The sequence below is a fragment of the Neovison vison genome, chromosome 1 (assembly GCF_020171115.1).
Source record: "Neovison vison isolate M4711 chromosome 1, ASM_NN_V1, whole genome shotgun sequence".
Lineage (NCBI taxonomy): Eukaryota > Metazoa > Chordata > Mammalia > Carnivora > Mustelidae > Neogale > Neogale vison.
In genome coordinates, this window is record NC_058091.1 from 216,305,989 (window position 1) to 216,319,128 (window position 13,140).

Genomic DNA, 13,140 nt, shown 5'->3' on the forward strand with positions numbered 1-13,140 from the left:
CCAATCTATGGTACTTGGATACAGCAGTCCTAGAAAACTACTCTAACTTGGAATTCTCTATTTTTCTCCATCTTTCTGTTTATATTGTCCCCCACCACCTCCCCCCGCCAGTGTATCACAGTCAATGAGACCATGCTCTGGAGTCAGACTGTTTTCAATCCAAAGCTCTACTGTTCACCAGTTATGTGTCCCTGGCTTTTTTCTCTGCCTGGGTTTCCTCATCTGGGTGGCTCAGTTGGTTAAGCGGCTGCCTTCAGCTCAGGTCATGATCCCAGCGTCCTGGGATCGAGTCCCACATCGGGCTCCTTGCTTGGCGGGGAGCCTGCTTCTCCCTCTGCCTCTGCCTGCCACTCTGTCTGCCTATGCTTGCTCTCGCTTCTCTCTCTATGACAAATAAATAAAATAAAAATAAAAAAAAATAAAAATAAAATGAAAGCAAGAATAGTAATACTGACTTCATAGAATAAATGGAAGAGTTGATGTGAAACCTGCTTTGAAGATGAAAGTGTGCAACTGCTGTGCACAATCCGAGTCAGAAGGCCTCAACCGTACTGAGTATCTACTCAGTACAGCCCTTGGGGCTAGTACTGAAAGAACAGATTCTGAGTTACTCCAAGACCTTGTTTCTAGACTGACGATTCACAGACCTGTACCCGTGAAACAAATAATACATTATATATTAATTAAAAAAAAGAAAGACTTTGTTCCCGTGTGACCTTACCACTGTTGGAATACTCTGATTACCGACATAAAACTTCCATGGGGAATAGTTCAGGGTGCAAGAACTTATGTGATGATAGGCTCACAGGATCATTGTGCTGGCTCGGTCAAGTAGTTTTTTTTGTTTTTGTTTTAAGGTTTTTAAGACTTTATTTGTTTGGGGAAGAGAGAGACAGAGAGCACAAGCAAGCTCCCCGCAGAGCAGGGAGCCAGAAGCAGGGCTCGATCCCAGGCCCCTGAGATCATGACCTGAGCCACCTAGGAACCCAGTCAAGTAGCTCTCCGTTGCGGCAGTGCACCAGATGGCGCCGGAAGTGCGCTGAACATACACTACTGCCTAAGCCCTTTCCCCAGACCGGCTCCACTGTTTCCAAACCATGCATGAACTGCTGAACCTGTCTCTGCTTCACTTTCCTTCTCTGCAAAATCAGGGCAATGCACATGTCCCTGTTTCACAGGCCATGTGACCAGCACTGAGGGAACTGGCATGGACACCGGTAGCAGGGCTGCAGCATGGCAGACGCTCGGGAAGCTCCTGTGGGGAGTAGAGGTCGTGGCAGGATACCCCTTGGACTGTGCCCCCGCTTTCCGGTGAGTTTATTGATTCCTCTCGGCTTAACAAACTCTGGCACCTCTGTCACATAGAGGCTGCGGCAGTTTCCGAGGGCTTGGCACCAGAGCGCATGGGTAAAGAGGGTTGTCTGGCCAGAGGGTGTGTACCGGGGAGCAGAAGTCAGTGGACAGCCTTTGGCTCACCATGGAAGCCCTCCAGTCTTGAGCAGACGTCAACGCCACACTGAGTAGGGAATCTTCATTTCAGGTCTTGCTCTCCTTCTTTTTCCTCACTTCCCGGGCCTCCCTTTTCCCTCTCCTCATTTCCAAGCAGCATGCTTAGGGTCTGAGACAAGACCTGGGCTCCTTTCTGGCTGTACCACTTCCCAGCTGTACCACTGAAGGTGAGACTCACAGTGTCTTAGGGCTTCTTCATCCTCATAAAGGAGAAATTTCAAGTCCCCTTTTAATGGCCTCTCTTTTGATATTTAAATGAAAGGTTTAGAAGCCCTTTTAACTCTGAGGAAAGTGCTCAGTCAATGTCATTCATGATCACTCTTGTGGCCTCACTCTGGGGGTGACATTTGAGGCCAAAGGGTGCTCTTGGTGGCTGGACCTCAGAGCCCATTTCATAAGGTGGGTCATGATGCTCTGCTGAGTGGCAAGGATGGACTGAATGTTGAGGACCCTGGCTCTGGGGAGACTCCAGCTGAGGTATCTTTCCTTTCCCAAGAATCAGAAGGGCTCAGGCCAGCAGAGTCTGTACACTCATGCTTTGAAAAAAATAAAATAAAACAACGCAACAACAATAGCTGCTAGGGCCCACATGTTACTCCCTTATCTCCCATCATTGGCCTGTGCCAGTAAGATCAATTGTTCCTCTGTCTCGTTTGGTAACTTGAAAACTGTTTGTGCTGGGGATCTATGATAACCATTTTGGCTGGAACTCATTTCCTTTTGGAGGTGAGGAGGGAAAAAAGGAAAGCAATGTGACATAGACAAGGAATAGGTGATTCTGTAAATTTTGGCAGAAAGGCACTGAGTTTTTTAAAAGCAAGCAACTAGAAAGAGAATATTGTTCGACTTTGTGCTTTTTTCTTCATCCTCCGGGCTCACATTTCCAAGAGCTTGAATTATCAAAACTAGAACAAGAAAGTATATTATCTTAAATGTCTCCCATTAATCACCAAGTCCAGCCCAGTGGCGAGAGAAAGATGACTCATTTCCACAGTTGATTTCTTGGTAATGGTAGGTCAAGGCTTGCCCTTATGTTTCCCCTCCTGTCTACCTAATGGAGAAAGCTTCCCCTTAGGAAGTACCCATCCTGGAGCAATTTTTCAAGGGGAAACTGCAGATAGGAATAGCCACCGACATGAAATTATTTCTCCTAGGGAAACAAGGTGAGAAGGATAGCATAGTGATTATAAAGACAGGCCTTATCTTCGAGCGTTGTAGGACGAAATTAGAGGCCCAGATAAAGCACATAATCCCTTATGAGATACATTGACTAGGTCTCAATGAACAGTAAATATTTACTAATCCCCTTCTGTGTGCCAGATCCTGTGCTCAACATGTAACTTTTGGCATTGTTTGATCCTTCTTCCTTCGTGCTTTATGTGATGGGTGCCATTTCCCCCTAGTTTACAGATAGGGAAAGCAAGATGCTCAAGTGAGTTGCCCAACATCACATAGCTGGCAAGCGATGGAACCAACATTTTTTTTCCATATTACCACCCTACGTTATTATAGAATTATGTACCTTCTTCTACACCAATGGCCGTGAGATCCCTGCAAGCAAATCAGTGGTGGCAGAGCCATGAGGAAAAGAAATCGACCCTCTCCTCCCCCACACTGCTTTTGTGAACCAGTACCGAGTTCTTCTCTAGAAACTTAGAATTCTACAGCATTAGTGAGTCAGAGGACAGGGGTAGCTTTTAGCCCCCCAGGAGGCACTGCAAGGGTTAAGATGCTCTTTAAAGGATTTTTAATGGGATGCCCTTTCTGGTCCTGGCCAATTTCATCTCAAAAAAGTTGGATCAGCTGTTTTGTCCCCTAGCAGGCAGTCTGTCCCGATGGCCTGTCTGTACTGGGTCCTGGGGTGGGAGGATGGTGGGCAGGAGGATGTGGTGTGGCTTCTACAGAGTGGCCAGTCAAGACGTGCATGCCCTGCGGCCTAGGGCCAGGGCTTCCCGAATGTGGAGGTGGGAGGTACTGCTGAAGGACTGCTTCAGACTCTGGGAGTACTATGAGCAGGGGCAAGGCAAATTCATTTTTATATGGTTGAGGAGAGCCGTGCCTCCAAGGTTTATGGAGAAGCAAGTCTAGCAGTTTCTGTAAGTGCCTATGTTTCCAACCGGCGGAATGTAGAAAAACCCCATGGGGTCAGAATGACCCAGTTTGGTGACTTCTCGGCCAGGCTCTGGTCACCCTACAAGCCACTCTGTCTTCACGAGGTTGTGCGAGGGCGAGGCTGAGCAGAGAGCGTGTTTGGGAACACCTTAATGATGTCAGGACGCTTTTCATTGCTCATTTATCACTTAACAGCTCAGATTTGTAACGTGCTACCCGCCGTTCTCCCTTTAGCCCAGACAATGCATTCTTTCAACAGCATGCGGCTCAGTGGGAAGAGCCCTGCTGAAAGCAGAGCACTGGTGCCTGCAGCCTGCCCCTCTGGGGAGGAGGGGCGTGTGGGGGGCAGGTGGGGACCAGATGCCTGGCTGCAGCCGGGCTGGGGGATGAGCACATGGAATAGCCACTTCTGGTTCCACTTACTCATTTCTCTGTGCTGAAAGGTGTCATATAAATGCTAAATAGAACAGAGAGAGATGGGGGCCTATCTATTTGCATTTTGTTTAATGTGAGCAGATGCAGATAGAAAAGCAGCTTAGCCACGGCTGTTCACCTGCCCTGCCAGGCCAAACATCTCCAGCCCATTTCAATGCAGCCCGCGTCAGTTCCGCTCCAGTGCTGCAGCGGACGTGGGGTGGGGTGCAAAGGGGCGCACTCCCCTCTGTCCTCAGTGGGTTTACAAAACTTGTTGAGGAGACAAGTTTAACCACAGGAACCATCTGAGGACAATATAACCCGGCATATGGTTAAGTGGGAAGTCATGGGAAACAGATGAAGTGCCGGAGGAGGCCGGAGAGGACAGAGTCTCATGCATTCTGGTTGGGCAGGAAGGCTTCTTGCGGACAGAAGGACTGGACTGGCCCTGCAAGGCTGGCCAGGGGGTGAATGAGCCAAGATGGCAGAAAAGATGGGCTAAGCACTCTGTAGGACCTTCTCTCATCTGCTGCTCTTCTCCCAACAGTTTTCCCACCCCTTCTCCCCTTTGGAATGGTGGGTCCTCCTCATCTTTGAGGACTTGGTTTAAATGTTCTGCTTCCAAGAGGTCTACTTCAGCTACCGTGGCAAAGGAGCAGTCCTCTCCACTGCATTACTCTCTCTCAGAGTATCCTGCTTTTTCCTCCCCTGACTGAACACCACGGGCGATTAGATATTTACTTGTCACTGTCTTCCCCCTGGATCACACCCACCACACAGGCAGGGACTCCGTACATCAGCTTCATCCCCTGTGATGTTCATGGACAAGTACAATGCCTAGAGCCCGAGGTGCTCAGGAAATACCTGTTGCATGCAAGAGTGACATTTGAGGAAAGTCTCATTTAGCAAATGTGTTTGTTGGCCAGTTGAATCAGAGCTCTTATTTTATGTACCAGGGAGAAAAATCTATAGATTCCATAGGTTTGGCAGAGAGCTGGATGTCTTTGAGGAGGAAGGGTTTTCATTAAAACATACAACCACAACAAAGCAAGAAAAACAGAGCAACTGATGTAAGCATGCCAGCCAAGCCTGCATGTGAAGCAATGGAATAAAAAGAAGTAAAAATTTATGAACAATTGCAGTAGGGCCCTGCATAAACATGACCCACTATTATGCATAATTCAATGCATGGCATTTTAGTGTTGGACTCTGTCCAACATGGTTTATTACTGGATGATAAAGGAGAATCTTGTTAAAACACAGCTTTACCTAAAACATGGTCCCAGACAGGGATCCAGAGAACAATGTCCCAGGGAGGCTCCAGTTTAGTTCTAAGACAGGGACAGAGTTCTCATTTCATCCTCTGTTCAACTTCTTGCTTTGAACAAATGAGTAGCCTAGATTATTCTCCTTTTTAAAACCAATTGTTTTGTTTGGTGAAGATGAAAAGAGCCGTGTCAGCTCTAATACAGGAGAAAAAAGTTTTTAAGGTAAATATCCTTGGGTATATAGTGGCTGCTTTTTTATTTAAACTTAAACTGAGGAATATATAATTTTAATTATAGAAATTAGAGGCTACAAGTCAGAAATATCCTCAAATTTCCTTAAATGATTAAAAATGATCTTTCTTCACTTCGACAGAATTTTATGTGAGGAAAGACAGGGGTAGGAAAGGGAGGAGGGAGAGGGTGAAGGGAGATATGATCAGAAAATACAGACTGAATTTTGAATGTTGGCTCATGCAATTAGTATCCTGTCTTTTCTTAAGCAACCACCAACAGAACCAGAAAGTTAGCATGTCTTTAGAAATTGCTTCTCCCCACACCCCTCACCCCCACCTTCCACTGGCCCATGAAAGTCAAGTTGCCTGGAAAAATACATTCTGATACTGAAAACAATATTCTGGTTGGACTGTGGCTTATTCTTGAAGCTGCCACGCAGGAGTCTTTTGCAGGAGCTTTAAAAATTCTACAGATCAGGTACTTTGTGGTTTACAGAATATGAAAAATAAAGCTGGTGGTTTGAATTTAAAAAGATTTTTATCAGGCCTGCCTATGATCTTAACATTAACTAAGAATATGATCATGTTTTTAACCATTATGGTTGGGTGGAGGTGATGGTTGTAAGCTAGACTCCGTGAGATGCCAGTTCCTGGTCTGGCCCCATCCTTCACATTTCCACCTCCACTCCCCACCGTAGGAATGGGTTGGGTTTCTCAGGCAGAGGAGAGGCCCTGCTATGGCCAATCTCAGGACTGCTATGAAGGATCTATTTCTTTTCTACCCTTTTTACTTCAGTGTTTTGGGCAGGACATCGATCCACATTCTGTATACAGTGTTTGTAACCATGCTTGAGGGGAACTTTTCCAAGACAGATTGTATGCCATAAATATATAGACAACCGAACCCTGGAAAATACTCTGAACTATAGAGCATTATATAATTTGGATAGTCATTTACAAAAAGCAATGCAATTTAAAAATTTGTTCTCTAAACTCTGGAAATGACTTTTTTTTCCAAGTTTTTTTTTTTATATTTGTCATTTTAAAAACTGGGTTATCTGGTCCACCTAAATTAATAAGAATGATGTTTATGAATGATGTGTGGTCATTGAGATTTACTTGGAAGATGTTAGAGAATGTGTATCAATAGTGGGGTATCTCTGAGGATGCAGAAATCAAGACTCATTCCTTCTTCCTCATTATCCTTAGAATTTATTTTTCCTTCTACAGTACTCCAAATACCCAGATCCTTGACCAGTGCAAGTGGAATCTCCAATGTGGAAACCAAAGAGACCATATGCCTTCTAGCTTACCTTCCTAAAGAACTGTAAGGCAGTTTCTAAATTTTCAGGCTTGTGTTCAGCATCAGGACCATAAAAATTACAAGAGTAGATAGAATGTATTAGGCTCAGACATGCATTATTTTTAAGTCAGAGAATTAAACTGAAAGAAAATTGAGAATAGAGAAATAGGTCAGTGAAACAGTATAAAAAACTGAGAAACAGATTGGTGTATATACAGACGTTGGTCATTTATGTTAGAAGTGGTACTAAAAAATCAGTGGGGAAAAAGTAACTTAATAAATTAATGGTATTGGAATTATTTCCAAGTAGAAAAAAGTTCAGCTAGATTCCTTTCTCATTCCATACAGAAAACAAATTCAAGAAACACAGTTATAAAGCAATTAGAAGTAAACAGAGAATTTCTTCACTACCTCAAAAGTGAGGTTTTCTTCAAAGTTGCAAAATTATTCTTATAAAGAAAAAGATTAATAGATTTGACTATATTGAATTAAAAACTCTTACATGACAGAAGACAGAGATGGGGCCGGAGGTAAGAAGCGGTATGGAGGATTCGTACCAGATATAATGGCCAGAAGATGAATGTCCAAAACATATTTTAAAAAAGAAAATACTTAAAAGAAAATAGAAGCTACTTTGAAAATGAGCAAAGAGAAGAGAAAGGTAATTCAAATCAGACTAAACCTAAATGGTTAAAAAACATATTAAAAAAAAACCAAAACCTTCCCTACCTTACAAGTAATCAACAAAATGCAAATAAAGAAGGAGATACCACTTTATACCCAACAATCTGGCAAAATTAAGAAGATTGATGGTATATAATATTCATGAAGAATACATGAATTACATTAGCATATTAGTATAGTTTATTAGTTCATTAGTATAACCAATGATCAAGAGCAATCAATAGTTTTTAATAAAACCTTTGAGGCATATAATCTATGTCTCAGCATGTCTATTTCTAGGTTCTCTTATTTGCAGGGTGAAGAATTGAAAACAACTTAAGTGTCTAGTCAATTTAGAATGGCATGCTTTTCAAAATAGCCATAAAGTAGATACGGGCACAAATCAGTCAGAACACATGCTGGCCAGAAACTCAGGCTGACTTCTACCAGGTGATGGCAGGGCTCTGGGGATAGTTTCTGCACAACAGAGGTGGTTGTACTAGTAAAGATGCTTGAGTAGTAGGCCAAAGTAAAGAGACTAGAAGTCATGGGTAGGGGCTCTGGATTTAACTCCTCTGGGGTTGAACTCTGGATCTATTGCATATTGGCTGTGAAACCTTGGGCAAATTCCTAGTCTGTTCTTTTAGTTTCATTGTTGTGTACAATACTGGGGTTATAACAACGCTTCCTCATGGATTTGTTATGAAGATTAAGGAAACTAATACAAAAAACTCCTAAAACACTTCCTCATATCCTTATTGAGTAAGCACTCAATATATATAGTAGGAAAATGGAAATGAATAAATAGAATGCACTGTATGTTTATATAACAGAATATCACATAGCAATTAAAATGACTGAACTTTATGCATTAACCTAGATAGAGTTCAAAAAATATATTGGGTGAGGGACGCCTAGGTGGCTCAGTCAGTTAAGTGTCTGCCTTTAGCTCAAGTCATGATCCCAAGATTCTGGGATCGAGGCCCCGCATTGGGCTCCCTGCTCAGCGGGAAGCCTGCTTCTCCCTCTGCCTGCCACTCCTCCTGCTTGTGTGCGCTTTCTCTCTCTCACTGTCAAATTAAAAAAAAGAAAAAAAGTTGGGTGAAAAAAAAACCTACAAAAATAACTTATTTACGCATGCTTATCAGAAGTTAAAATGGAAAGGTATGGACCAGGAAAATACCCACCAAATTGATATTGATTATCCCTGGGGAGCCCTTGGGGTACAAAATGGATTTCAACTGTCTAATTTTTTTTTTTTAATCTAAAAGAAAAAAATTCTCAAGCAAAATGACAAAAATTCAACATTTGTTAATTCTGAGTTGTGGCTACACGTTTGTAATATTCTCTGAACTTTTCTGCATTTGAAATTTCTTTTTAAAAAGTCATGGAGGGACGCCTGGGTGGCTCAATTGGTTAAGCAGCTGCCTTCAGCTCAGGTCATGATCCTAGCGTCCTGGGACTGAGTCCCGGCTGCTTCTCCCTCTGCCTCTGCCTGCCACTCTGTCTGCCTGTGCTCACTCTCTCTGACAAATAAATAAATAAAATCTTGAAAAAAAAAAAAAAGACATGGAAAAATGTGGGGCCAGGTGTCAGAGATCTGAATGCTAGTACCAATTTTCCTCTAATTAGCTACCTGGCTTTGAGCCAATCACTTAAATCTTTCAAGATCTTCGTTTCCTCCTCTGAAAAATCAAGTTAAGAATGCTTTTTACCTCAAGGTGTGGGGGGGGGTGTTGAGAAATAAATGATATTTGTGGGAAGTTCTATAAATGCCAAAGCTCCATTCCCGTGTTCATTAAAATAAAATTGGGTTGTTGGCTTGATAATTCCTAAGACTTCCCTAACTCTACTGGCCTAAGACCAGTAGAAGTGTTTTGAGGAAGAAGCAGGTAATGTATACAAAACTATTAGGTTGGGAACAGGCACCTGGCTTGTAGCAGAGACAGCTAGATGCCATCTCAACACTGAGTCTCCCCTTTTCCTCACTAGTAGAGCTTTGCATTTATTCTGGGTGGTGATGTGCCTAGATAGAGAGTTGCATTTCCTGAGTCTCCTGGGAGTTGAAGTTGTTGATTGGGCTTCTAGAAATGTTTAAGAATGCTGCCTCAGCTGGGAGAGGTTTCTTTTTGCCCTTTTTCTAACCTCCCTTTTCTGTCACATAAAGTCAAGATGGTGGCTGGCATTTCGATAGCCATCTTGAGTCATGAGGTGACCTTAAAAATGCAAGGCACCTGCTAAGTCTGATGGAGAAGAATGGTAGAAAGTGTCTGGGTCCCGGATGACTGTGGAACTGCCGTTACAGCCCTGGGCTGCCCACTTCAGGACTGCTTCTACATGTGGAAAATGAATGCGTTTATTTTTAAGTCACTTATTTGTGCTTCTGCTATATGGAGCTGAACCTAATCCAAACTGATATGCTTTTGTTTTTCTGAAGACATTTGCTTCCCTCCAAAGCGTTTGTTTTTGTTTTAAAGATTTTATTTATTTGACAGATCGAGAGAGCACAAGCAGGGGGAATAGTAGAGGGAGAGGCAGAAGCGGGTTTGATCCCAGGACCCTGGGATCATGACCTGTGCTGAAGGCAGATGCTTAAGCATCTGAACCATCAAGGTACCACCAATGTGTTTTTGAATAGGTAAGCTAGTAAAGAGGAAAATAATGGTACAATCCATCCTTCTGGTATATGGAAGGAGAAGAAACCTTCCACTACTCTCCCCATTCCTCACTCACGTCTCTTTGCTATGAAATCTCTCAAAGATGTGCCTCCAGGAGGCAAAACTTAGAGAAGGTTCTGCTGTGTGCCAGGCCCTGTGTACATATCTGTGTACGTTACCCCCCACTAGACCATCCTTGTTCTGGTAGTGAGTGGGGAGGAGCCCTTCTCCCAGGAGTCTGAGGTGGCCAGTGTTTTATTTGTTGTTCCTGGTCAGACTCAAGGGTAAGACAATAAGAGACAAAATAGCTCTCCCTGGAAGTGGAAAGGAGAAGAGAGACTATGATTACAGGTTCAGTTTTGTCAACTAGACTTCTGTGAGCCAAAGCTTTCTGTGACCTGATTCTGGAAATTGCAAAATGCACCCTTTAGGGAGAATATTATGCCAACTATAAAGGAATACTAATCAATACTAACCAATAGGCAAGACCTCAGCCATACTCAGGACATATGGAGAGTGACATTACCATCTTTTTAATGTAGGAGGAAGAAGAAAGAGAGACGTAAGATGTTCACCCTAAGTGTTACTAATAAAGAGGACATTAAAAAGATCCATCAACTCTCCAAAGAGAAATTCTCTGGAACTTAATGTGATAGCTCCAGCAATTTTACTCAAGATACAAAGCTTGGTAAGAAAGTACATTTAAAAAGGAAGAAAAAGGAACGAAAGAAAGGCAAAGGGAGAGAGAGAGACAGTGAGAAAGAAAGAAAGGAAGAAGGAAAGAAAAGAGAAGTGAAAAGAAGAGAAATGAAAAGGAAAAAGGTCCAGAAACTCGGGTAAATTTTCTCTACCACTTCGAATTAAATGCAAGACCTTTGTTGGCATAGGGTTAGTGGTTCAATGATGTTCAAAATGCGATTTCCTCGAATCTGGAACTAGATTCTAACTAGAGCAGTGGGACCCTTAGCATATCTTCTCTGTATCTGTGCAAAGTCAAGGAATTCTAGGTCATGTTCTTAGGGGTTCCACAGAATCTGTGGGACTCACTTTTAGGGGGTAACCTGAGCCTTGTCCCTAGGTTCAGCTGGGTTCTAATCCATTTTCTGCTATTTGTGCCATTGACAAGCCACGGAGCTTCTTTTTCCTCATTTCCAGATAGTGGGATTAGAAGCCCTTGTGTGAGCAGTTTTGGGAAGCAGGAAGGAGCCATTTTGAGTGGAAATGCCTAGTGGTGGGCTTCATACAGAGCAGCGCCTCCATAATGTGACTCCTGCCCACTTCCTCCCCTCCTCACTCTGGTCATGATTATGGCAGAAGCCCAGAGCTTCCCCTACTAAGATGATACCCAAGGCTGTGGTCATGGGCAGAGAATAATGCAGAGAGATATAAGGGGGGGGGCCATGCGAGAGGTCCACACCGATACCAGCAACAGGGTGGGTAAATGAATGAAGAATTTAAAAACAATTATCAAACCAGTTAAAATGGGATTTGCTTTCCATTACCACCATGTACTCCTGATTCTAAATAATGTCAAGATAACATATCTTCCCTGAAACAAGTTTTTGATGATCTAAATTTGAAGCAACAGTCGTGGTTATTGTTGGGTTTTAATGCTCTGTGTAAGCTTCGAATCAGCACATTTTTATTATGCTTCCTTCAATATACATTATATTTTATATGAAAGTGAATTCGGAGAATTCCTAGTTTTGTGGGAATAAGCTACACACTTTTATTTCATGAACCAGTTCATAAAGGCTTGGAATCATCTGAGCTTACATCACGCCGGGACTGTTTCCTGGACTCTGTTGTACTGCACATTCCTGCATTTAAACACTAGATTTAAGGTAAACAATCATTGCAAAAGATAAAGAAACTGAATTTGAGTTACATCCTTTCTGTCATTCTCTGGGAGCATTTTGAGTGTTATCTCTGAAATATGAAACAATGACATTACTATACCTGGGGCACCATGTTTTTGTTAAGTGTAAATTTTAGATCATATGTGAAATATCTTACTGAATGTGAACAATATCTTTAAAATTGAAATATGCTCTTCTTTTGCAATTATGATTGCTTTTAAATGAAAGAATGAATCAGTAAATAATCACCACAATGATATAATTTCATAATTATCTGACTTGTATTTTTTGCCAACGTTTTGATTTTATTAAAATTTACTTAGAAGTTCTTAGTTTCTTTATAGAAAATAATATTATAGCTTCTTATAAATAAAGGATCAAAGTTCAAACCCTAATTTGGAGATAAAATTCTTGAATAAAAAGTGTTTTATTCCTTTTATGCACATACAGTATTTTTTTTAATTTTATTATTTTTTTAAAAATTTATTTATTTGACACAGAGAGAGAGAGAGATCACAAGTAGGCAGAGAGGCAGGCAGAGAGAGGAGGAAGCAGGCTCCCTGCTGAGCAGAGAGCCCGACGTGGGCTCGATCCCAGGACCCTGAGATCATGACCTGAGCTGAAGGCAGAGGCTTAACCCACTGAGCCACCCAGGCGCCCCCAGTATTTATTTTTTTTAACTGGCAAATTATACATACAAAGTGTAGTAAAGGAGCATTTTCACTGTCTCTGAAACTTTCACTGGCTTTTCTGGCCACGCTATTTTTAATATTATTTCAAGATTTTGATGAAAATAATTTTGTTGAACAGGTGGGGGATGTTATGAGTGAACTGTTTGGGGGACTAAATACACATGATAAGCCAGTGATCCCGGTCTCCCTGTCCTGAGTGCAGAACACCACCTTGGCAAGTGGGGGCCAAAAGCACAGGGCTTCCCAGTTGCTGGAAGAGAAAACTTTTTCTTGGTTCAGGGCACTGGTTTTTCACAGTCCTGTGGGCTCTAACCTTAAGGAAAATAGCAGCAGCAGTAGTCAAAACAAATAGCTTCTCCAGGCATCAGGCAGATATTTCCATCATTTTCTTTCCCAAATGGCCCAGACTCAGACTTCCTTTGGTCTATTT